General features: G+C 39.6%; 1 protein-coding gene across 2 annotated transcripts in view; it reads left to right on the forward strand.

Moving 5' to 3' along the window:
- Positions 1-9,841: 9,841 nt before the first annotated feature.
- Positions 9,842-27,478, forward strand: part of gcgrb (glucagon receptor b) — a 60,223-nt gene continuing 42,586 nt past the window's right edge. The window contains exon 1 of one of the 2 annotated variants that reach the window (XM_075463765.1): positions 9,842-10,285. The gene's annotated coding sequence lies outside the window, so the exon portion shown is untranslated. Of the gene's footprint in view, positions 10,286-19,429; positions 19,455-27,478 lie in introns of those variants that run through there. The other variant, XM_075463766.1, reaches the window with a different exon arrangement.

Raw genomic sequence — 27,478 nt, forward strand, 5'->3', positions numbered from 1 at the left:
AGAAAAACAATGCCAAGAACTGAGACTACCCAGAATCAACTTTAGATCAGATTTCACCTATGTGTGCCGATAAATGGATGCTCCTCTACATCTCCAGGTTGGGACAAAAATACGATTCAGAGGCTCTGACTGAATTTGAAAGTATTTGTAATTCCTATTCAAAGGGCGGTGGCAGTCATGCTTCAGCTTCAGCAGTTCATCGCCAGCTGAATTTCCTGCTGTACTGTCGTACAGACAGTCCTTTTCCAGAATGCTGATCATGGTGCCGTGTGAAACATTTATTTCGATGTCTGACCGGGGGCTGAGTTTAATGTTACTCTTCAATACCTGTTGAATTGAGTTAACCGTGAATAGATCCATATGTTGGTACCCCTTGTTTGAAAGTAGAACTGTAGCTGAATGCAACCAAAGTACATTGCAGCTTTAACTAAATCAGCTGGATCAATTTGCAAAATGTGTGACAAGTAATGAGCATAATATACCTGCCAGAAGCAGCTTTAGTCTGTCTCCCTCCTCATTTACTCTTTTCAAAACTGCCTCTAGAGGCATAAAGAGGAAGAAAATATAGCTTAGAAAACGACAAGCTGTACCTAAATTTCCATATTTTACTTTAAAATGTTGTTTTGAAAGGGCTGCTTCAGTCTCTCTTCCGCCCTGATGCTTCAGTCATTACCTCTTTTCAGCCAGTCATAGCTGCATTCGTATTTTTCTATCATAACAGTCTGAAATTCAAAGGGTGACTCCCTCCCTGGCAACATCAAATTCATGTAGTTCAAAAACTTGCAATAAAAGCTTATAATAAACATACTGCATTTATGTGGTGCTACACTACGACTCAAAGTGCTTTACAAAACAAGTAATTTTCAATCATCCATGCTCACATTTATTCAGATTTTTGAAAATAACTTGATGCATTGACCAAATTTCTTTGTTATACACACACAAAAAAACAATGACACTTGAGTACATATGGTGCAACTGTGGGGTTCAATATCTTGCCAAAGAACATGTCAACATACAGATTAGAGAAGCCAAGGATAAAAAAAAGTAGATTTTTATACACTCAAATAATGGATAGGAAAGCAATTGGAAAAAACGCTTGTGAATGAAAATACATGGGAATAATTGTTTTTCTTCACAAAAAAATGTGACTTCAATTTCTTTTGGCTGAACATTCTTTGATTTTACAGGCAGTTAACAGAACCTTGACTCATGAGACTGTAGTCAGATTATAGATAATAAACAGGGTATCCTGTAACATTTCCCTCATGAGTCTCATTGCTTGGTCAGCATGTGGGTTTTCTTACATGGCCCTCATTTTGCTTCAATGGATACACAGACTCATGAGCCAACAAACATAGTATCAAACCTGATTGTGATGTGCAACATGGGCAGATAGTATTTTTTAAAGTTCTTCCATTAAACACTTGTTTCTATGCCATAAAGTTATTAAAAAGTGTTGCATCTTGTCAGCATTATACATATTGACTGCCAAAAAAAGCTATTTTCAGCTGTTTCATCAGTCTAGTTGTTAAAGCTGCAGTCTGCAACTCTTTTTCAAGCATAATGCCTGGAACTGTCCGGGGATTCTGAAAGTAGTACATTAAATACCCCAATACAAAAAAAATGAGTTCTCTAGGTCCCCTATATGTCCCGCTAGGTCCCTCCAAAGCCAGCAGGTTTGTTTACAAAATTGCAGACCAGACCGGTAAAAGGTAACCAATCAGGTTACGAGCTGGGCTCTGCTGCCTGTCAATCACCGATTGTGCACGCGCGATACAAGGTAGGCTCGTCCCCACGCTTATTTATCTAGACTATTGAACTTCATTACGGGCTAGTCTACTTACTGTGTCTTCCATGATCGCAAATGACAGGTGAGTTGATGAATGAGGAGTCGTGTACGCGCATCTGGCGTGCACGTAGACGTGCACGAGTTCTCATGTGTTTTGATGGGGCGGGACAGGAAGTTGAATAACTTTTTATTTTTCGGTTAAAAAATAAGCATTTCTTGCATTTTGCGACTACAGAGGTCACCGTTTTCAACTTCAAGCGTTCTGATAGATCATGTAAACTCTTAAAATGCCAAAAATTAGGACTTTACGTATGACAACAACAAATCCTGCAGACTGCAGCTTTAAGACAAACTGTCTAAGGGGACAATTGGACCCAGTTCATTTCTCTGTTGTAGGCATGGTTGGGGTAGTTTCCATTCCTATGATTCCTCACACATGAGGCTCATCATTGTCCTGTAGTGTGCATATACCCTGGTCTGCTTATTACTGACTGCCGGATTTTCAGTTCACTCATACAGTACTCTATTTGGCCTAAGAGTCAGCATTGTTCTTTGTAAAGATTACATGAGCATTGATAATCAAGTTTTCTGTTGTCATGTTTCCCAGTATTCGCCTTTCTGTCCGCTCCATCATTTAACCTGGCTGGAGGGATTCACAACAAGATTCACTTTGCTGCCTCTGTCAGCAAGTCCAGGATCCCTCTCTGTGGAACCAGCTGCCAGTATACGTCCGGGAAACAAACACCCTCTTTACTTTTAAGATTAGGCTTAAAACTTTCCTTTTTAGCAAAGCTTATAGTTAAGGGTAGCTCTAATAACATCAGGTAAAACTCCCATAGTTTTATAGGCCTAGATTGCTGGTGCCCTTCCCATGATGCACCTCTCCTCACTCTGTTCTCTTTTTTCTCTATGTACATATAACATTATTGTTGTCGTTAACTTGTGTTTCTCTTTCTCAGCAGGTATCAATGGTCTGGGTTTTTGGTGTTTCTTTCCTGTCTTCTCAAACTCCAGCTGGTGGAGATGGATGGCCGCGCTTCCTGAGTCTGGTTCTGCCAGAGGTTTCTGCTGGTTAAAAGGGAGTTTTTTCTTTCCACCGTCACCTCATGCCCACTCGGGATGGGAGATTGGATCAAAGTGAAGTTTCAGTGCAATCTGTTGGTTTCCTTAGTTCGAGTCTTATTTTTTTTAAATTGGCTTTCCATGAATTGGACTAATATGGAATTTATTGATTGGATTTTATTGTATTACAATGAATTGGATTCTCATTGGCTTGATTTAAGGTAAACACAAGAAACTTGTGCTAAAGAAAAAATGGACCAGACTCAGTGAATAATTCCCTATACTCCCTATATAGATCAGTGAGCAGTGCTGACCAACATGTCATTGGTGTCATCAGTGTTTCGTCGAGTTGGGCCCACGACACTTCCAGGAGGGTAGACAATGATCACTAGCATCTCAGAGTCACTACCCTAATGCCAGCCAACACTGCTCCTCACACCACAACAACCATCTTTTTTTCTTACTTTTTTTTTATAACCACAAGCTACCCTTGCCTCTCACCAACTGGGTAGGGGGTAGAAATAGAAGAAGTAAAGATAAGCAGGAATAGGATTTAAACCCTGGTTCGGGTAGGGGGTAATGAAAGCATAGAGGGTGCCAGAGGTGGAGGCAGGACAAGACACACTAGCATATTCGGCAGACAAACTGACCTAAACAGTCTTACAATGACTAAAAATGACAGCAAAAACAAAGTCATACAAGCCAACTCACCTAAAATGGCCGCCTGTTTTCAAAAGGCTCACATGGGCCACACCCTCCACTTAAATATCCTGAAATTTCTTCTTTGCTTCTTCAAAGAGTCTGTTTTCCCTAAGTGCTCCCCCTGCTGGGCCCCCAGCTACTATTGCTTCTTCTAATCCAAATCCACTGGCTGGATTTTACTGCTTTATCTGACATTTCCTGCACTATTTTCCTCACACTCTGTCCACTTACACCCAGCTCCCTCAACAATGAGACAACAGACTTTGCAAAAAATCCTCTACATCCTACTTCCACTGGACAGATTCTTACCTTCCATCCTCGCTGCTCTGCTTCTGCCCCCAACTCCACATACCTAAGCTTTGTCCTTTCATATGCTTCTGCTACTAATTCCTCCCAAGGAACAGTCAACTCTATGAAATAGACTCTCATTCTACTCCTAGACCACAAGACTATATCAGGCCTTAGATTTATAGAGGCTATTTCCTGGGGAACCACAAGCTTATTTCCTAAATCTACCTAGATCTCCCAATCACAAGCATCCTCCAAACTGCCTTGCCTCCTTATTGTCTTTTTAACTTTCTCCCCCTCTTGAACAAACTGAATTCCCACTCTCTTCACTTTAGACCCTGCTAAGTTTACCTGCTAAGCTTCTTAATACTTGGTCATGACGCCATGTATATCGGCCTTGTGACAGAATAACCTTACAACCTGACAAAATATGCCTTAGAGTTGCAGTACCTGAGCATAACAAACATAACGGGTCTCCATTTACCCAGAGTTTTAGGTTCTGGGGAGTTGGCAATACATCATATGTTGCCCCTATCAACAATCTAATACTCCTTTCCTCCATACTCCACAGCTCTTTCCAACTAATCTTTTTCTTCTCTACACCTTCCCAATTCAACCACCGTCCCTGCTTAGCCTGAGCTGCTGCTTTTGTACCCCTTAACATTTCCTCCTGTCTACAAACCTGCTCAACAACTAGCTTTCTCTTCTCCTTTGGACCTGCTCTACTCCACACTTTTTTTGCCTGGGCCAAGCCCCAAGCCTCCCTGGCCTATTTGCACATTACCCACAATCTCTGATTGTCTAAGAGTTGCTTCTGCCTCCTGAGCTGCCATTCTTGGTTTCCACTTCCTCCCCTAGGTTGGGTTTGGAACCACCTTACTAACTACCACATCTTTACTCCCAGCTAACAGGAGCTCTGTCCTAACTTTAGTACATTTAAACTCCTCTACTCGACTAGATACTGGGAGCTGGAGTATGCCCTTCCCATACAGTGCCACAGTACTTAAGCATCTAGGAACACCTAGCCACTTCCTAATATAAAAACTAACTAATCTTTCCATTTTTTCTGCAACAGATAATAGAATCTCATACACAGACAGTGGCCACATCAACCTAGGAAACAATCCAAACTGCAGACACCACCGATTCAACTTTCCTGGAAGCTCCGATTTATCTTCTATCCAGTCCCTCAGCAACATCTTTCCGAAAACACTGCCCGCACTCCATCATTCATGTCTGCCTGGTACCACCTGCCTAAACTCTTTACTGCTTTTTCCCTAATTATTGGAATGTTTTATTCATCTATTACAAACTTTCTATCACTTAATTTCCCTCTACTTATTGAGATACTTCTAGACTTAGTAGGTTTGATTTTCATACCAGCCCACTTTAGATTTTTATTTAGTCTCTCAAGTATTCTCTTCATACATGGCACTGTTGTAGTCACCAACGTCATATCATCCATGTATGCCTTAATTGGTGTAAGGCGCATGCGATCCTGACGTCTCTCTCCACATACAACCCACTTAGAAGCTCTAATAATTATCTCCATGGCCATTGTAAATGCTAATGGAGAAATCGTACCCCCTGCCATAATGCCTATTTCTAGCCTCTGCGAGCCTGTTGTGAAACCTGCTGTACTTAGGCAGTCTAATATCCTGAAAATATGCTTTCCTCTGAGAACTATTCTGGCCAGTTCTAGCCCTAGAGAATAGGTCCGTGCCCCTATCCATCACTGAGTCACGTATCCACCTCATGGTCATGTTTGTTCCAGTGTCAATTGCCATAGTCTGCCTGTGAGTCATTTTCCGCCCCTGCTCTCGCTGACACTAGGGGTATTCTCTTTAATCTACTTGTAGCTTATGCTGGTTAAAACAAAGCTGCTAGGCCTCGCCTGGATCATAACTTTAAAGTGCCTTGAGATGACATTTGTTGTGATTTGGCGCTATATAAATAAAATAAAGCTAACTTATGTCTGGACTTTCCCTGTAGAACAAGTAACGTTAAAGAGACTGCTCTGATTTGCCACAAGAGAGACTCAGTTTTAATTGTCATTCAGTTTTTCTGTAGGATAAACGTATTGAACTGCTTTACTGTGATTGCCTCTGTTTAAGGGCCAATCCTATACAAACAATTGGTCTATATCTTTTGATATAAGAAAATGAAAAACATATGACACCTTGTGGTTATACTGTTACCAATTTCGTCCTCTATGTACCAAAATTCATCTGTGCTATCTTTTAGTAACATCATGTAAAAGTACAGATTCATTAAACTATCCATAACCAGTGTGCTCAGCACACTAAACATGGTAATGCTACACATCATGCAAGACCGCAAGCCAAGATCAATGCAACAGATTTTGATGAAATGTCGACCCCTCCATTCATCACTTATGTGTGGTGTTATGTGTTAGGGATCCTCCATCAGAAGCCTTGATGTTTAAAGGCTCTGCTCCTTCAGCACCTTGTTAATGTTATTGTCCATTCTCCTCTCCTTCGGCTCCTTTTCATCACTCACTGTCCTCAGCTGCTTGATTCATTCATTCACTAAGCATATCATCCCAAGATGCTATCTAACTTGTGTATTAATAGATGCTTCGTGTTTCATCCTGCTTCCATTTCATCTGAAGTCTCAGTACATAGGTTTTTTTTTCTTTTTTTGTGTCTGGATATCAGTGTCATCCACCTCCTCCCGTCGCGATCTTATTATTCTAGCCGTGTATCCGATGACTCTTGTAGAGCCTACACATTGTTGGCTTGGACCTTCTTCCTTCGGTTGAACAGAATTTTTTGTACCACTTACCATCTGGAGGCATTTGACTGTTTGCTGATCTCTTTGGATTCTGTAAGTGAGTTGGGACAGATGCCCTGCATGTCTGTTCTCCTGCCCTTTATTTACTCTCCGCCTTTAGTTCTGATCAACTGCTGCCTCTTTGCTGTAATCATGAGGTCTGAAAAAAAAAGCAAAAAAACATCCCTGTGTCCTTGACATAAATCCTGGTGGAGTGTATTGAGTCATACACCTGGATTTTAAACATTGTGATGTCATTCCTTCTTCTGTTCACCTAACATAGACTCACTAATTTATCACTAACAAGATCTTTCAATCCCCAATCACCCACTGCAAAATTCTGAAACCACTACTTAGCAGACTTCCTTAGACAGGTCTTTTACTGATTGGTGTCACATATCGTTTATTCAGCAGAATCTGCATACATGGTGGGTTTTCTTAATTCCACTCAATAAAAACTGAATGCATCATCTCTGATGGTGTTATTTCTTTTAATCATCCTTGTTGTGCCTTGCTTACATCTGATCAAATTTCCTGAAAGTGCCCTGGAGAACCACAAATTGCTTTAGAAAGTCTTTCCATGATCTGTCCAACATGGTTGATCCAACAAATGTGCCAGAAATTAAGGGACGGTCAAGAAAAAGTGAAGTGTATTAATCATTTGACATAACCTAGTTCCTTATTTCTGTGATGAACTTTTTTCTTATTTGCAGATTAATGTGAAAACATGGTTTACGCAATCAACATTTCTTTTACCAGGAAAATTAAACCCTTTGGATTTAAAATCTTGGCCAAGTTAGGCAGTAGCTCAGTCATGAGGTTAAAAACTAAAAGCTTAAGAAACTAAAAACCTCACAGTCATTGTGGGCCAAATGGGAGAGGAGTGGACAATCATAACATTCCCAACCAGCCTCCAATATGATGTCTCATACATATACACATATGCATGTACCGTTTGAAGTACAGCAAACACAATGATACAGCCACAATGGTGCTCTTGCACTCTTGCACACAACTCAAGGCATTTTTATTGACTCACCTTCATACGGGGGCCGACACGTGCAAACGCGCTGCAAACGCGCTGCAAACGCGCTGCAAACGCGCTGCAAACGCGCTGCAAACGCGCTGCAAACGCGCTGCAAACGCGCTGCAAACGCGCTGCAAACGGCGAAACAAATCCAACAGTAAAACGCTGCAAGAGAAAAATGTGGCAATCACAAAAACGACCGGAGCACACGCGCTGCAAACATCAAAACACATGCAAGAGAAAAATGCGCTGCAAACTTCAAAACACATGCAAGACAGAAACGCTGCAAACTTCAAAACACATGCAAGAAAAAAACGAGCTGCAAACATCAAAACACATGCAAGACAGAAACGCTGCAAACTTCAAAACACATGCAAGACAGAAACGCTGCAAACTTCAAAACACATGCAAGAAAAAAACGCGCTGCAAACATCAAAACACATGCAAGAGAGAAACGCTGCAAACCTCAAAACACATGCAAGAGAAAAATGCGCTGCAAACTTCAAAACACAACGGAAGTTCGCCAGGCCACTAGGGGGTCTCGACCTACCATATTAATGAAAGAGAAGAAAGTCAAAAGGTACGTTGTCATTTATGTCTTTTTTAAACACTTGGCCGTAATCTTTTACCTTATTATAGTGACATAACTTCGCTGCTCTTCTATAATAAAGTAAAATATTATGGCCAAGTGTTTAAAAAATAAATAAATGACAACGTACCTTTTGACTTTCTTCTCTTTCATTAATATGGTAGATCTCCCATAGATATCCCCTATCCCACAGGTCGAGACCCTTAGTGGCCTGGCGAACTTCCGTTGTGTTTCTCAGCGTTTCTCTCTTGCATGTGTTTTGGGGTTTGCAGCGCGTGTGCTCCGGTCGTTTTTGTGATTGCCACATTTTTCTCTTGCAGCGTTTTACTGTTGGATTTGTTTCGCCGTTTGCAGCGCGTTTGCACGTGTCGGCCACCGTACCTTCATGTTGTCCTGCAACAAAACAAAGAGTTTTTGTACTTGCTGTCAGGATATTGTCAATCTTCTAGTGCACATCTGTGCAACAAATTGGTGTACATACCAAATAAGCTATGTATAGAAGTGGGTGCACTACACAGCTGCATGCATCCTTGAGCATGATTGGGGCTTAACATTGGCAGTTGTGAACTTCCATATGTCTAACAGCTGTTCACCTCACTGGCAGCACAAACCCTGTTGCCTTGATGCTACCAGCAGTGTTGAGGAAATATTACAAGACACAACCATTCTATGAGGCTGTGTTAACTCCTCAGAGGCATCTCTGTTGGTCATATGATTGATTCTGTATGTTTTTCTGACTGCCTGTGGTTTCTGTTGATGACAGAAACACACACTCACCTGGGAGAAAGCTTCCTCCCACGACCCTCCTGCTTCTTTCCTTTCCCCCATTCCGCCAATATGGTCTTCACATATAAAATGCTGTTTCTTTTTGCATTGTGCTTTCTAAAATAAATCCCTTCTATTTTTAAAGACAAGAAATATTTTAAACGCAAGCTTATGTAGTCACCACTTATTTTGAAATTTTGCTGGACTAAGAGTGGGACAACACTGCTATGCATGAGTAAAAAAAAAAAACACGTCCAATGACATTTGGTTAAGAGCCTCGGCAAGCTCAGACTTACATAAAGCCAAAGCTTTTAGGAATAACCTTAACGGAAGCTTAGAGAACTTTTTTTCACGATAAAGTCCTGAATTATTACTGACATGAACACTGAACGATGAAAAATAAAGCTTTATTCGACTGGGTCTGTTTTGCGGCTGTGAGTGATGCGTGACAACGTTTTCTTTAATCGACCGTGGGCGATTTCAATGCTGCTGGTTTTCTATCTTCAGATCCTTTGATTCAGACTCAGCTTGTACCACGTTATGCTGACATTTACAGAGAAGGAGTAAAATTACTCTTTCAGGATGAATTAAAGCAACGCACGAGCCTCTGCCTCATCTCACATCAGCCATGAGCAAAAAGTGAATTCGTGCTTATTTTGGACTAATCTCATACACAAATTTGATAATAACCGCATCAACCAAAATCACACACATACACAGTAAATTTATGCACACGATGCTTTTGATTTATCCATAGACGTTTGCAGATGTTTTTTTCGGAGTAGTATATTGAAACACTGCACCGGAAGTTGGCCTGTATTGTCTACAGCATTTTGTGCAGAAGGTGGGAGCGGACAGCACTCACAGCGCAGCACTAAGTCGCTTTCAGTCCAGTCCCTTTTGCAAGGGGAGCGAGATTTAATTCAAAGAAAGAGGAAAAAAGTCAAATATGTGCAGAGAAACCAATCTAAAAAGAAGTAAACTTGGAATTTTGCCTGGTTGGACCAAAACAAATCTCTAAAAGACCCAAGACAAGCTTTTTTCTTTCTTTCTTTCTTTCTTTCTTTCTTTCTTTCTTTCTTTCTTTCTTTCTTTCTTTCTTTCTTTCCATCTTTCTTTCTTTCTTTCTTTCTTTTGGAGGCGGTTATGCGTTCTGGTTTTGCGCTCTGGACCTCTGGACCATACCTGCCGTAATGGGCCGGGCTAGGAGGTGAGCTGTGGGCAGTGAGGCGCTGCCAGATGCGCAAGAGGACGTCGAGACGCATAGGTAAGCTGAAAAGTAATTTCGTTGTCACTGACTTACTTCACATTATGCCTTTAGTCTTCTGTTTCTCCTTACCACTGGGTCCGTTGGCAGATGCATCAATCCAACTAATAAGGGGCATAAATTCTTGATCCTGCAGGAAAGACATATTATTCCGGAGGAGAGCAAAAGCTGAACTTTTTGCGTTGTTTCAGGAGATGTTTTCATCAAGTATTTTGATGCTTAATGTATCCTTTCTTTTAGATTTGCATTAACTTATTTTACTTTTATTCTTAAACACTTTGTGTTTATGTGTGTGGTCGCAATGGAAACTGAACACTTCAGCCATACTCGACTTGGGCACGCACAACCACATAAACGATACAATTACGATAGCATAATAGATATAAAAATGACATGAATTGGATTAATCGTGTCGATCGTAATCTGCATTGTGTGAAGATTGCTTTTTTTCCCCATGTGACTTTTATAAATCATCTATGGCTTCATGCCATTAGTGCTGTGTGTGATTCAAAATAGTTACAGCTCAGTGGTTATGATGACAAGACACTGGATTATAAGACAAACAAAATGCAGTGCACATACTATGCATACCTTATTGTGTGTTGCAGCTTGCTTGAGCACGGAATCTGGTATTTTGCCTGTTTGTATAAAGGCTTTCTGCAACATTGCTGGGCCTACAACGAACAGATAATTGACATGATGGATATTCGTACGTGTGTCTATGAATGTTCTGCTTATTGCAACGTGATTGCTGATTAATTATTTTATGATTTGCTTCCAACTGTGGCTGAAGCAAACCTTCTTTCATTTCAACAATCAGGAGTTCCCTTCTTGAACCAAACATGATGTCTTGTGACACACCATGCTTCCATCTTTCAGGACAAAAATAAGCAGACTTCTGTCAGTCTCTGCCAATTATTGTTCTGCTTTTATTTGACACTTCCAGGGAAGAGAGTCATCATACAGCTGCAAACAGAGCGTACAGTGTGGGCTTTGCAGGGACTGAGAGTGCAACAGCACCTAATCAATATTAAAATGAATATTGTATGTCCCTGTAACAGTCGGTGTGGTGGTCATCTCGGGTTAGAGATGAGAAATAACACAACAAACTCATCTGACACCACAGACCAGTATGCATTCTGTTGACTGAGCAGTCCATCAACATAAAAAGGAGTCTATTTTGCAAATTATTTTTTAGTTAAGAGTGAAACCGTCATTAATATAAACTCCTCAGTTACATAGTATATAATAAGCTAAATATCTTTCTACTCCCAAATAAAACAACTTGGATTATCGGAAATGATAATTTTCTCGAATTAAAAGAGGAAAAAATAAATGAAGGTAATTATTAAATAAACTGTCAGTGAAAATTAACTCACTAACAGATTTGTAATCATTAGAGGCAAAGCAAAAATACTCAGAAAAATTTAAACCCTCTGATCCCTCTGATTTTGTTGAAGTTTCAGCCAAGTCACACTCAGGGTAGCAGTTAACTTTTTCCACTGACCAAGACTGGAGTGTCACACTGTGGCTCCAAAGATGTGACCTCTGAATGTAGGCAGTGTTCATGAAATTTAAATGCAAACCCGGGTCATGTGTTTTTTAATTCCAAAACCTAACCACGTAGTTTCATTCCTAACCCTAGCTAAGTATTTCTTCATATGTAACCCTACACAAGTATCTATTTTATACCTTAAATCTTACCATCTGTGAATAAATGAACTTTAGAAAATCATTGCACCAGAAGAAGGTGAAACTCTGATCTTCAGTGTGGTGGTCTGAGGATTATTGTCGCCTGGCATGCCTTCCTACCTCTGTATAGTGTTTTATTTTTATTTTTTTTTGCACATGTAGGTATGTCATGATTTCATGAGTCTTTAGTTTGAAACTACTATGTTTGTTCTATGGTCTAATGTAGCTTTTGCACATTCTTGAGTTAGACTCCATTGCATTTTTACGAGACTATCCTCCTCCCTAAAACATGCACACGGTGCACCTTGCAGATACAACCTATTTATTACATTTAAAAAGCAACCTCTTGTGGTCGTGAGAGCGACTGCATGTGAAGTCTAAAACTAGCATAAAGGGGTATTTTAGCCCTAACTATGATCGTTTTCTAACCCTAATCCGTAATGTTACTTTCTAAACATGTACAGAAAGTGACAAAGATGTTTTAGTAAAGAGTTTTGGTGTAATTAACTAAAAACAATTCAGAACTGGAAAACAAACAAACAAAAATAAAAACTGTTGTCATATGTTGGTCTGGATCCCATGTTCTCAAATATGTATGATTCAAAGCCCTGCACATAGCCATGCCATCCACCCCCATCTTTTCTCCTTATGAGCACTTTCTGGCTTTTTTCTTGAATTACTTTACTGATGTTTGCTCCGATGTAGAAACATTGATGAGTCGTAGGGCTGGACACAGTTATGAATCCTATTTAAGGGTATGAGCTTGACATGATCGTATTGATTGGAGGACTTGTTTTTTTACAGGTGTATTTAGAGTAGCTACCGTATATTTTTACTGTATATATATTCATATATATATATATAAAGTATATTCAACTGTGCACCTCTTTGGTTGGTTTGTCCTCAGCGGGTCATTTGAAAGTAGTTGTGTATTTTCAATACTGATAAGAGCTGATTATTGAAACTTATCACTCGAAGACAATATATTCTGCTTGAATTTAGGGTCCCAAATTGTCCCATATTTATGTGTGAGTGTTCTTTTTTTTTTTAAATTGAGCCTTTTCTCTTTCTTCATGCCTTTCCCCCCCTTCTTTGTTTTCTCTTTTTTCCTTTGTAACGGTATGGTGTCCAAAGGATTTGATTTGTCTGGTCAGGATGAGCCAGTACACATGCAGGGGACATTTACAAAGGATAGACATTGATTTGCTGATGCTGGTCTACAAACATGAAAGCATGGAACGTTAGATATTGAGTTTTTCCCATTAGCTTCTTCCCATTTGATGTGAAAGCTCAAGGTTCCAGTGACTAAACTTTTTCAGTCAATAAATGGGCAAAGAAAGCAGGCTGTTTTGAAATAAGACAGAGAAAGTCTTTTTTAGCTGGAGCCAATTTTCATTAATGTCTGTGTGACCATTAACGTATTAGAGTGGAGCAACTTCTACAAGAAAAATATGAAGACATATTTTTTTTGGTGTGATGTTAAGTTCAATTTGATATTTTGCTTTGCATTTGATGCCTTTTACATGCGTTGTACATTCTTGTGCTTATAACTAGATTATTTGCAATGTTTATATAATGTTGTTTATTCAATTCATGTTGACTATATTACATAACATAAAGAACTTGAGGTCATTAAACAGCTGTGACTGCCTTGTTGGGATTTTCCACTGTAATATTATTCAGTGTCAGTCAATGAGTTTTAGCTCTGGAGAAAATCACCACGAACACATACCGCATTTACTTTATTTGCCCGCATGGCAGGAACAGAGTTTGAGCATCATGTCAAATGCTTTTCTATCCAGCCACTGTGTGTTACTCTAATTTGGTCAAAGATTAAATCAGGTATTAAGTAATGGAAAGTATTCCAAGAGGGATGCAGAGCTAACATATACAACTGATAAAGGATTTTGGCAATCGTGCAACTTCAGTGTCAACTTACATGCTGTCAAACACAATAAATTACCCTCTATCTAGATAATGTATGTGTAAGTATTCGATTCAAGCACTCGATTCTCCCCCACTGCTGGGCATCAAAATCATTGCTCCGTAATTAAGTTAGACGATTGAATAATCCATGCAATGTAAAAATGCGCGCCAAATCCACCTGATATGTTCCTGCAATTTGTTTCACTGCAGTTTCATGTTACTACTTCTTTTATTTTGGCTGCATAGACAAAGGAGAGGTGAATAGGTGAATGAGTCACTCACTATCTTGATACCTCATCTAACATGCATGGAAGTGAATGCTACTGCACGCGTATGCAAATTTCCTAAGAGACAGTGATGGACAGAACCTTTTTCTATGGTTTCTAACTTTCATATAGCAGATGGGATGAGATGGGGACTGAGGGGAAGGGGCGACCTTAATTGAAAATAAGCCTGCTGTTTTATTTTGTTGGTTACATAAATAATTATATATATATTTGGTAAGGCATCCATGCACAAAATAGTGTGACAAGTGTAATAATTGTGATGCTTTGAAATATAACATAAAGACTTGAAGTGAGAAATACTGAGGATAACTATGCCAAAGAGTTTGTTGTCATAAAAGAATGGACAGCTGACTTGTCTCACACTAGAATGTGTTACAGTCACATTGGTCCAATGCACAAAAACTTTTGGTATTATAATGAAGGCCTGACGTTGTAAAATTGCATTTTCAAAGCTCCAAAAAGGTTACATACCTACATTTTGCATGAAGTCAACTGAGCGTTTTTCTTTGCAAATCATCAGGAAATTTACTAATGAACTTATGGTTCCATTTAGCAATTCCTGCTCCCTTATTGTGACACTAAAACCCTTTGGAGATGTGGACAAACCTTTCTGTTACACATTCTCTTGTGAGACTGGGCTCTCTCCTGTTCTCCTGTACTTTTCCACAAAACCTAAATAAATCCACATACCCTTCTTCCACACAGTTCCAGATGCTAATTTAACATTACTTCAATGGTAAGTCAATTGAGCATGTATGTATCAGCTTTTCATAAAGGATGGGCTTTAAAGCTGACTGTTGGTTTCATTCTGTCTTTTTCTGTTTTTTTCTCAACACTGTGTTGTCCCATGCTTAAATTTGCTTCACCTTTTCTTCCAGTTTATGTTGAAAGTGGTCTTTCCTTGTGGATTTCGGTTTGTTTGCTTCCTGTGTTTGTTTTGCTCCAAACCTCTTTTGAACATATTTATAATCCCAAATTGGATGTTCCAGTTGGTGGATTTTCTCACCTTTACACCTTTATCGCCTACGCACCTTCTTGTCTGGCTTTTGCAGTAATGTGTTATTTGTTGATTTCAAGCGCGCACGATCTCTGCCTCTTCCTGGTCTTTGCTCTTTCATGACCCATGTCAACTATGTTACATCCCTCAGGTTTTTGAGGTTGCATACTGCTTTTGCCTGCTCTCTGTCTGTTGTGTTCTCTTTGCTGACTTGTTTGATGAATCTAGACTTTTTGACTTTTTATCCAGGTGTTCATCTGAATCTGATTCCGTTTCTTGTCACCAACCATCATCAGTCTTCCTCTTTTTTAGCATTAGATAAGTTTGTCTCCTTCTTTTAGCAGGTGTCTCACACCACCAGAGTTGGCAACATTTATTTTTTTAAATCATGTATACTAAACAAACTAAATTAGGTACAGTGCAGGTAATATGGACTCCTAATATGGAGTATGGATAGTTGTAATAGGGCTGGGTATAGCATGCAATGTAGTTTGTGCTCAATTGGCTCAAGTTCATAAAACACTAAGGAAAACTGAGGCTGATTTGATTTGATCAAACTAAAAAAACAGCTCCAGCTCAAAGAAGCTGTCTTTTTTAACTATTTTTAAAGGACTCTTATACATTGGAGTGACATCAAGAACCATCAGTGATGAAAGGGCACGCTGCTGGGTGGCTGTTGTTGCAGAGCTGAACAGTTAAATTAAGACTTAAACTAAAGTGATATACACTGCTGTTTAAAGATTGACAGTCCATTAATTAATACCATAAGAGCCTATAATGAGCTCTACATTTTGTTACACTTTGTGGCTGGATGACCTGCAGCGTTTTATGCCATAAGTACTTGGGAATCATCCACTGGGACTATACTTAGTCTTTGATTTAATACATGTTTGCATCATGAGCTGCCCATGGAGGATGCTGTAAACACACACTGACAGCATGGCACTGACCTAAACAGCCAGTTAGCACTCTGACTGCCACTTTATCTATTCTATCACAGATGGAAAATAAAAAGCTTGTGATAGTGCTGTTATTAATGAATGGAAACCGAGAACGATGATGACTATCTCCAACATGTTTACTCGTGCATTCACCGCACAGTCTGCCTGAACAGAGTCATAGTCCTTCTTGGAGCCGGAAAACACACTGAGCACTGCGGTGAAGTTATCTATCTGTGAACATTAGTTTGCAGGATTAAATCAAACATAAAAGGTAACATTTTTAGCCTAAGCTCATATTTTCTTCGGCCAAATGTGTTGTTAAAACACAAATACATTCATATTTGCATTGAAGCCGACATTACACAAAACAAAGGTCATTTCAATGGTGACTTGTGTTGCTTGTAGGAACTTCAAAGTTTCAGACAGTTTTTCTTATGCTCAGGAAGAGATGGACGTTTATGTAAAAGCCAGACTTGCATATTAAATGTAAATTTTCTTTTGTAAGTGCGTACATTTGATCTCTCTGTTATTTATTCATTAGAATGGGTTGACGTACAGGCTGAGTGATTATGGGCATCACAGCAGCCCTTCTCTCCTGCACATAATCACAGGTGAATGTCCAAGAAAGATGCAAACACACAGTGAATGATAAAAATACCCTTATGACAATCATAAAGCATCAAAGCTCCTTTTTGATTTTTTCCATACTGAATCTTTACAATGTCATGTGTTCCAAAGAGATAAAAAAATTGTGCATGTATGCAGCTGTGAGTTCTCATTTTACATTGTTTTTTTTCTTTGTTTGTGCGTATGCGCCTCATTGGAAACAAAAGACATCGCCTCGCATGTTAAAGAGTGTATCATGGTACTGTGTGCGTGTATATATTTTTCATGCACGTATGTTGAAAGAAGACCTGTTCTGTAAACACAGGTTTTTATTTAATCAACACTGAAGGAGACTGGTTTCTGACGCAGCTTGTGCTCACATTCACGCACACACACACACACACACACACACACACACACACACACACACACACACACACACACACATATGCAGACAGTCATGTTTCCTTGACTTTAGCTGATATAACTTTACATCAAATCCTTGAAGACTTACTCCAAACTTATTAAAAATTGCCAAATCCTATCTAACATGTCATCTTAAAGTTTAACTTACATTACAGGGACTTTTTTACATTACAGGGAAGCATTCCCATTATGCAACTGTTTAATCAGATTTAGGTCTTTGCAACATGACTGACAATCGACCCCCCACATCCCACTCCCTCACACACGTGTGCACACACACACACACACACACATGTGCACGCACACACACACATATACATTCAAAGTACATTAGTGGCAGATTGCCCCTGCCTAGTAAACAGGGATGCTTTCTCTGAGAAAAAATCACATTAATTACCCTCCCAATGTGATGTTGACGTCAATGACATGAGACACCACTTTGGCTATTAAGTGAAATGGCTGAAGGGTAGAGGGACATGGGGTTAGTATTTTACAAATTTTAAAGCGTTTCCACCTTGGGGTAATTATAGTATATATATATACATATGTATAGTATTTATATAGTGTATGTAGAAGTAGTTATGCTGCTGAGGCTGGATGTATTCATGATGAAACGGTTTCTGAGCATGTTACTTTTAAATCAAAGAAGCTTCTTAGTATTGCTATGACTTAAAGAAAAAAGTGCCATATATTGTAACACTGCTGTAAACTCGACGTAGAGAAGGGGAAAGTTTCAATACCGAACAACAAGGTTTGGGTGTTCTTTAAAATGGATGACCCAAATGCATTTTTTTTTTCTCAATACAACATGGAAAAGACATCAGAGGTTCAAAGCGAGACATTCTACTATTTCATGAAAACTGGCAGCTCACGCTGGAGTGGTGGTTAGTGCTGTCACTTCACAGCAAGAAGGTTTGAACCTCAGGTGTGGCCTTACTGTGTGGTCTTTGCATGTTCTCCCCGTTCATGTGTGGATTCTCTCCAGTTACTCCAGCTTCCTCCTGCAGTCCAAAAACATGAATGTTAGGCTAATTGGTGACCCTAAATTGACATCAGAAGGGACTGTGTGTGTTCATGTTTTCTCTGTTTATGTGTTGACCCTGTGATAGACAGCCGATCCCTCTCACTCGATGGCAGCTAGTGTACACTCCACCTTTCTGCAATCCTGAATAGGATGAAAAAGGATATGGAAAATTAATGAATGAATTATATTAACTTATATTGATGTTGATAGCAGCAGCAAGACATCACAAAAAAGTTGCGACAGGGCCAAGTTTAACATTGTGTCTTCTTCATTTAACAACAGTCTGAACTAAAGAGATCAGTTGCTGGACCTTCGGAAGAAGAATATTGTCTCATTCTTGACATTCTTGATTTAGGATTCTGTCTGCTCAACCTTTATGGGTCTTTTTTTAAAGTATATTTTGCATTTCATGATCTGCTATATGTTTCGACTGGTGAAAGGTCTGGAGGACTACAGGCACGCCAGTCCAGCCCCTTCTATTACAAAGCATTGTCTTGCTTAAAGACATGCACTGCCTTTCTTGAAAAAGACATCATTTGGATGGGAAATACCTTTCACTACTGAGTAGTGTAGATCAGTGTTTCCCAACCCTGGTCCTCAAGGCACACTGCCCTGCATGTTTTCTATGTTTCTCTGCTCCAGCACACCTGGTTCAAATGAATGGGTCGTCCTCAGCCTTCTGGAGAGCTTTAAGACCTGACCCAATTATTTGAATCAGGTGTGCTGGAGCAGGGAAACATGGAAAACATGCAGGGCAGTGTGCCTTGAGGACCAGGGTTGGGAAACACTGGTGTAGATGATGGAACATTCAACACCTACAAGTTTAGATAGAGGAACATTATTGTGAAATGGCTCCACAGTTTGCAAACGAGCTGTTCTGCAGCCTGTTAAACCTCCGCTTGTCTTTAATTCTGAGCGACTCTGCTTCTTTCAGGCGCGATCTTTATATCCAATCTTGTTACTGACCTGTTGCAAATTGACCTAATTAGTTGCCCCCATCCCAGTGTTGCTGTCATCAAATTGATAAAAAGCAATAAATTGCACATGGTGATGAGAGTGTTTCAGGAAGATTTTGGAAATCCTGAAAAAACTGAAGGTGTGTTCTGATAGCCAAATTTGAAAGCCTCTGCAACTTCAATTGAGTATATTCAAAGTTGGTTCATAAGCTTCTCCCTATCACCTTGTTTTCCAGACATGACACTTTCTGATAACAACACCAAACTTTCTTTTTTCTTTTTTTTTGTAGGAACATGCTTCCATAGAAATCAAGGTAGTTCAGTAAGTCGTCTTTATTTCTGGTCATTTTGGCATGTGTGTAAAAGCATCACATAGTTAAAAACAGTTAAAGTCATAAATTGATAACTGACAATGCAGTTTATGAATCATCTGTGATGAATTTAAGATGAATTCTTTATAGAATCACCGATCATTAATTGCTTGCTGGCAAGTGTTTGTGGCTATCACTGCATGACTGATGCATTTCATGACAGGGAAAAAAAAAACAAAAAAAAACAGATTCTTAGTGTACGCTGTGTTTCCTGACCAAAACCTACACCCACTACAAATGACCCAAACACCACTTACTTTCTTTTTGCTTGGCTACATAAAGTCTGCACTACTTTCCTCCTTGCCATTGAAACATTATTTCTTTTGAATTAAAGCTCATTTCAAATTCGGTGCCGTTAAAATTGGTATACATAACTAAATTAAGACAGTGTTGCTATTTCCTGCTTGTTGTCTAAATTGTCTGTTGTACACAGTTTCGTTAAACACATGACAAATAGCCCGTCAACCCACAGCAATTGTTAACAATTTGAAAAGTCACCACAGCTATTTGCAAATCCATTGAGGCAGAGTCTATTGATGATTATCTGCATGAATCTTTTTTCCATGCTTCTCTCTAAGAGTTGAAAGCTGTGAATCAGGCAATCATTTTATCAAACTGCATCATCCCTCCCGCTTGTTGATGCTCACTGTGTTTCTGGCATGTACCTATCTTTCTTATCTCACCCTCTTCCCCCATGAGGGGTAATAATGCTCTATAATAATACTCTACATTAACCATCTCTCCACCCTCCACTATATCCTCCCTCTCCTCTGCAAGGCATGCTCTCAAATTACCTCAGTCCTAATCTCCCCACACATTTTCTCACTTTCTTTCTTGGAGCGTAAAATTGAACCTCTCCCGCCTAGATGTGAAGTGTGTGTATAGGTGTGTGTATGCATATGTGCGTCTTTGTGTATTTGTGTGGGTGTTAAATGTTCATCCATTCCTCCTGAGCCCTTGTCCATAACTTTTGACCTTCCCGTCGAAAGTTTGAAAGTTGCTTGGGATATTTGGAAAGATTAGTACTCTCTCTGTGCTTTAAGATGAATGATTTGTGATGAGATTTGTTAAGACATAAAGTCGGACGATATTTAAATCCGCGTATATTCTTATATAGGGGCATTGGCCAATGCCCCCGTTCACTCCCGTTATAGGGATATAAGCGGATCTAAATAGCGTCGGAAGGACTCCAACTTTCACCAAACTGTTATTGGTGAACAGATGAACGTATTTTATGCCAGAAATAAGGTCCAGGTATAAAAAAAAAAAAACTAACTTCTCCTTTAACGGCTTGATTACTCTGTTAAAGGGATAGTTCGCCTCTTTTGACACGAAGCTGTATGACATCCCATACTAGCAATATCATTTATGAACATTGACTTACCCCCTGCTGTGTCCTGTGAGCCGAGTTCCGGCCTCGTTTTGGCGGTGACGAAGGTAGTCCGGCTAGTTGGCTGGGCATACAAAAATAAAGCATTTTGCTTCTCAAAACAATATGCGTTCAAAAGAGCAATACATTTGCATCACAAAATCGTTTTCTCCAGGAAAAAGTCAGACCTCACAATCACGTATCACTGCGTGCTGTGTAGACCGTGCAGACCGAAGTGCAGACTGAGCAGTCCCCTGCTTCAGAGCAGTAAACACTGTAACAGGCGCGGCTGTCGGCAGGTGGCAGCACGCCGTGGTACGAAGGGAGAGAAAATAGCGCCAAGCGATTTTGGGATGTCATACAGCTTCATGTCAAAAAACTATCCCTTTAATGCTGTAGTTTTAACACACTAATATCACAGTGCCAGAGAGGGGGGGCAATATCTGCCATTTCAGAGATACGGAACCTGGGTGTCATCCTGGACTCCACTCTCTCTTTTCGGTCCCACATCAAGAGCACCACTAAATCTGCCTTTTTTCACCTCAGAAACATTTCAAGACTCCGGCCCTCATTATCCGACTCAGTAACAGAGACCCTCATCCACTCATTTATCTCCTCCCGCCTGGACTACTGCAACGGTGTCCGGTCTGGGCTACCCAGTAAGGCCCTTGACAGGTTGCTGTATGTCGAAAACTCAGCTGCCAGGGTGCTAACTCACACCAAGCCCTGGCAGCACATCACCCCCATCCTGAAGCAACTTCACTGACTCCCAGTCAAAGCACACATCACCTATAAAATCCTTCTCTTGACCTACAAATCTCTCCACTCACTTGCACCAAAGTACATCTCTGATCTCCTCCACCCCTACTCCCAGTCGCGGCTTCTTCTTATTATTATTATTTGCAAGAAACTGAACAGTACATCGAGTGAGGTAGAACACATTACACATCTGTTGCAGATATGGATTTGATCCAAAATATGTATGTATATTACTCTACAAAAAAGTCTAACATGAAGAAGCAAATAAATTAAATGTGACAAAAAGCTCCAGGTTGGGGATGGAAGTCTGACTAACTGCAGTTTTACTACATTCAAAAAAGGTGAATTGATTGATTATTTCGAATAATAGAATTTGAATAATATCTAACCGTTTGCACAACGGTGCATACAATTTTTTTTACGTATTGGCCAATGAGCGAATATAACTTAATCTGCACAGCAGGTGCCGGTGCCCACATAAAGTCCAGCTAAGCACATAACAAATACAGATCAAAGACCATTAGCACTTTCAACGACTTAAAAGAAACCACACACACAACAAAACTATTTAAAGCACTGTTATTACACCTAAAAATAATATTATATATACATAGGAAAAAATCCGGTCCAAGAATGGCTTTATAGATGCAGGCACAAACTGATACAGCCCGCTTGTGCCTTATCTATGACCTGAAGGTAAATACTGGTAATGTTGCGTGTTGTGTGTAGTACCTGAGCCGACTTGATTTTGCTGCTAAATTTGGTGACTTCATTCAGAGGATTAATGTAAATGCTAATGTCATATGCATCCCTACTCATGACAGTCATCTTCAGGTAAAAATCATTAAGAAATAGAAATCTAAATCACATTCAGCGTGTCATTATTTTGCTGAATGAGACGTCAAGACTGAATGAAATGCAGTGAATAGCTGGCAGCATTTGTCAAGTATGCATAGAGACATCCTTTGAGGAAACAAGGCGCTTTTCCCACAGCTCTGCAGTATCGCTGTATAAGTTTCTACACAGTGAACCAATAGACCAAAGACACGATGAGAGAAAAGCGGATTGAAGCTGGTGAGCAATCCACTGCCCCAAAGCTTGATCTATTATACATGAAGAGATAATATATAATGGGATCCACTCTACATGGCCAGAGGAAAAGAGGGGGCTTATAAGGAGATAGAGAAAGATGTGAAACGATGGAGAAAAGATAATTGAGGTTTGTCTATTCTGACATCAAAATGAGTCATGTAAGAAATTTTGGCACAATCAAAACAGATCTGCTCGCTGCTGCTTCTTGGCATGAATGAATTGACACTCACGATCTAACTCATAAAAGAGGACCCACTTTTTTTCTTTGATCTCAGGTCAAAGAAGGTCAAGTGTGCCTATGGAACATGATGGTGCGACATTTTTGCTGTTTATTTGGGGATTTGGGGGAGGGTAAAAACTTGCTCACCTGGAAGAGGTCGATTGATGGCTTGCCCCGGACCGCACGTCAAAATGTGGGAGGACACTTAAACCCACGTTGCCTCGGTGTGTGAATGTGTGTGGTAGAGATAGGAGACACTGTGTGGCCTGTAACACTGTATAGACTAAGATGTGCTGTAAGAGTATGTGTGTGTGAACGTGTGCGACTTGCAGTGTAAAAGCACTTTGAGTGGTCAACTAGACTAGAAATATGAATACACAGCTTATGAACAGAAGACTACATTTATTGCAACAAAACAACAAGCAGATACTAAGTTAAATATTTTTTTTAATTCCTATGTATCCATCGAGGAGACAGAGACTCGTGGAGACCGCAAGGGTTGTGATTGGTCGGCTAACAACATAATTTCTGGAATCACTTTTCCGGTTTAGCTCCTTCTTCTCACAACAACACCGCCATTTTTGAAAGAGTTTACTGTGTGCCGGTCAACATTTGGTCAAAATTATTTGCATTTCAATTTCAACAAGCTCCAACTCCAACAACAGTCTTTCTCTCTCGGTCGCCTTCGTTCACTGTGAAGAGTCGAACGGAGCCGGAAGGTAAACAATCAATCAACGACTTTCACGATAGACGTTGCGAGATTAGGTAATCTAACGTAGCGATGCCTACTGATTGTGAGGTGAATTGCCTTGCGTATCCGACATCCCGACGGAGAACTTCGAAAGGATTAATAGCCTCGCGTGACCACGGAGTCGGATTGGCGGATAGCGACGGAGTAGCATACCGAGGCCTTAAGGTGTACAGTTTGCTTTCTGAGCATCTACAACATCAAAACCAGTTGGATGAAAGCAGGTTCTGTGGGAGGACTCCATTAAAGAGCCTGGAGCCTGGAGCTCTTTCAGAGAAAAATTGCCATAAGATGTCAAATTTAACATTAAAATCACCCAGTTCTTACTATGGTGATTGTGTAGAAACTGCCCAGCAAGCAGCAGCTGGAATTTCAACATGTAATGTTTTACAGGATTTTTTAAATGTCTTTCCGACCTATTGAAATATAGTTGCATTTATTTTGATTTAATGTGGTTAATACTCTGAAGTTATTTATCGGTGTGAATATATTTCTCTAAAGTCTCTATTGCACAGTCATAGTAGATTTGTAGCCTACACAGAATTTCTGCATTCATGCTTTTTGATAATCATAGCTTACTCGTAAAAGTTCATTTTTCTTTCAACTTTTTCCACACCATAGAAGTAGCCTAATTAAAATAGATGAGAAACCCATGAAAGCTTAAATGTCATTGGAAGGTCAGTACACATCAAAGAAGATGTTATGACTGAAATTGGCCGTAAAATGAAGTGGGTGTAACTGGAAGTCTCGCAGGCTCCTGGTGGATCCATCTGGTTTAAAGATAAGGTGCAACTTTGGCTTCATAATAACCAGTATGCACTGAATAAGTTTTTTTCTTTTTCTTTTTTTTTCTAATTATAAGCCACGCAAGCTACTTTTGAAGAGCTCCACAATAAAATGAAAAGCAGCAAATATGGGGTGAAAACTTCACTTACTGCCGGATGCTGTAGCCTATCAATCCTGCGTGGGCACATGAATAACTTGAATTAATTTCATCTTTAAGAAACGTACACATGTCTGCAATTCAAGGTAGTCACGTGTTAAGCCATGCAGTCTTTGTAATTGTATGTTGTGACTTAACAGACAGTGTTGGTTGTCGAAGCAGTATTTATGATTAAACAGGGGAACATTTGCCCTTTAGAATATGTGCTGGAAAATAAACAGTGAAATCTGAATAAATTACAAAAGCTAGAAAGTTACTTTAAAACAACTCTCAGCGTATTCATCTCCTTGAGGTACCAGAGGGAATTTTGACAAAACATCGACGAATGTTAATAAATTAAACTAGCCAGCAGAGATGAGATTTGCAAACTTGGTTTATTGATAAAACAACAACAAAAAAAAACTGATGAGAATAGATACAGATATCAGAACTTTACATGCAACTTTTAAAAAATGGTGGGTTGGCTAATTAAGCCACAGGGGACACATAAATGTAGAGAGTCAGTAAGTATGCAACCCTGTGTGCATAAAATATTTCACCACCTGTGGGGCAAATAGCCTTAGTTAAAGATAATTTGTGAGATCTTGAATTTTCATCTACCGCTATGCAGGAGATATTCTGGTAAAAATCCTTGGACACATGTTGGATACCTTTCCATGAATTTCTTCACTTACAAAAGAACAAAGATCCCCACCCCCATATTTTGTACTCAGTCATAATTTGCATATATTACAGGGCTCCAGGCTTACTCCAGGAATGAAAATTATAGGAGCACCATCAGAACATTTAGGGGCACTGCTTAACTTGACTCTTTAGCAACGCTTTCATACGTTTTCCATCTTGACGGCATCACCGATGAAAATTAAAAAAAAAAAAAAAAAAACAATTCGGTCATAAAGAAGTAATTTACAGAAATTTATATTTTTTCATTTTATTTCAAAGAAAAAAAATTGAGCGATGGAGCACCTAATGAGGTTTAAAAAGAAAAGCAGTTGCCAAAATTAAACTCAAATAACAAATATCAGTCCCTTAAATCTGTTCCTTTGAAATAAAACAGTAGTTTGTTATTTCAGTCACCCAAATTGCAGTTCAATACCGAAGCATTTAAGAGTAATCCTGTTCAGATGGAATAAATACTGTTGTGTTGAGTTGCATATTGACAAATTTGGCTAATTTACTGACAAAGTGTAACTTCCATTCTATTTATTATCATTGTATTTCTAAAATTAGAATCACACGAGCGCTGTATTTTCAAAGAATTAAATAGGACTCATGGACTTTGTGCATGACAGCCCCCTTTTTTTGTGTGGTCAAATGTGTCTAATTGTATTGTTTAGATCAAATAAGATAGTCCTGCATTGTGAAGATTTCCATGTCGCAGCAGCAAAGAGGATAGCAAAAAGGAACATGAAAAAAGTTGGTGGGAGACACGCTACAGACCTATCGGTGCACAACGTGCTGAGCAGTGAGGGCACCTACAATGAATACACAATGCTCCTTTGTTTGCGTTATCTTTACTTTAGAATCTGTGCAAACATGTCATAACGGAAAAGTAGGTCCTTTCTGTTTCCAGACCGAGATCTGCTGCTGATTCCTCGTAATTGTCATCATGCATTCAGGATTATGAAGTGAGAGGAACGTCTAAATTATAGTTCGCTGTGAAAAAATTGCCAATTAGCAGTGTTGGACATGAAATGTTCTGACCAAGCCCCAAATCGTTTGATAGAATAATTTTTCAGTTGTTGTTCATAGTCTGTGATATTGACAAGATGAGAGGACCTGATCAGATGCAGCAAGTCTCTTAGTTAGGCTGAATAATTTCACAAATTCTATGAGCTGATACTGTGATTGAAGAGCATGGGGGTCATTGAGTGCAGCGTGTGTGTGATTCATCCCGCAGACAGTTGGCAGTGACAGAGGCAATGAGCAGAGTGATGACAGGCTGAGCGCAGTCAGGTCTGTGACACTACAGGGAAATTTATGAATGATTTCTGAGCAACAGACTGTGGAGCCAGGAATGCCTACCTGACTGAACGTATATGCTCTTGTAGAATTAATAGTCTGATTTATGTGTCACTCCAGATTTATTTCAAATATGACGCTGTCAGATATTTACAGTTCTAACAGATAGCATGCCAGGAAAGGTACCAGATGAACTGCGTTGTTAGGTGTCCCAAAGTTAAGATGAATCTGTGAAATAAAAAACGTGCTTACAAGACGTTACACGTCAAAAGCATCTCTGACAAGTCACAGAGCAAAAAGTAATGAAAAAGATGAAATTCCTAGACCTCCAAATTATGCCTTCGCTGAGGCCAGATGTTGCATAGATGTCAGTGACAAACCATGATAATGAAAGCTCTCATGATGATGTCTTTTTTATGACCCTGTATTACACGTTTGCTGTTACACTCCGCATGGTATTACATCTAGGAACCCATTTGGAAAAAATGTGGGGTTTAGCATCATGCCCAAAACCGTATGAGTCTGGTAAATGGTAAATGTGGGGAATGAACCAAGGAGCTTCCAGTTGAAGAATGGCTACTCTGGATCCTGAGTTGCAGGCAGCAGTCCAAGATACAGTTGTACTTTTTCAAGCTAATAATATTACAGATCCTACAGATGTGGGTTGCAGTAAGGTATTACAAGCAAAATACTATAGAGCCTGAAGAACAAAGAGTTAAGCTGTTTTTAAAGGTTTAACAGTTTTGGATAATGAATACTTACTAAACTGATCACATAAGTAACCTTTTAAAACTTTAAAGAACAGCAGGCAGCAGAAAGTTTGCCACTTGGTAAATCAAATCAAATCAAATCAAATTTATTTATATAGCACATT

This window comes from Odontesthes bonariensis, chromosome 4 (genome assembly GCF_027942865.1).
Source record: "Odontesthes bonariensis isolate fOdoBon6 chromosome 4, fOdoBon6.hap1, whole genome shotgun sequence".
Classification (NCBI taxonomy): domain Eukaryota; kingdom Metazoa; phylum Chordata; class Actinopteri; order Atheriniformes; family Atherinopsidae; genus Odontesthes; species Odontesthes bonariensis.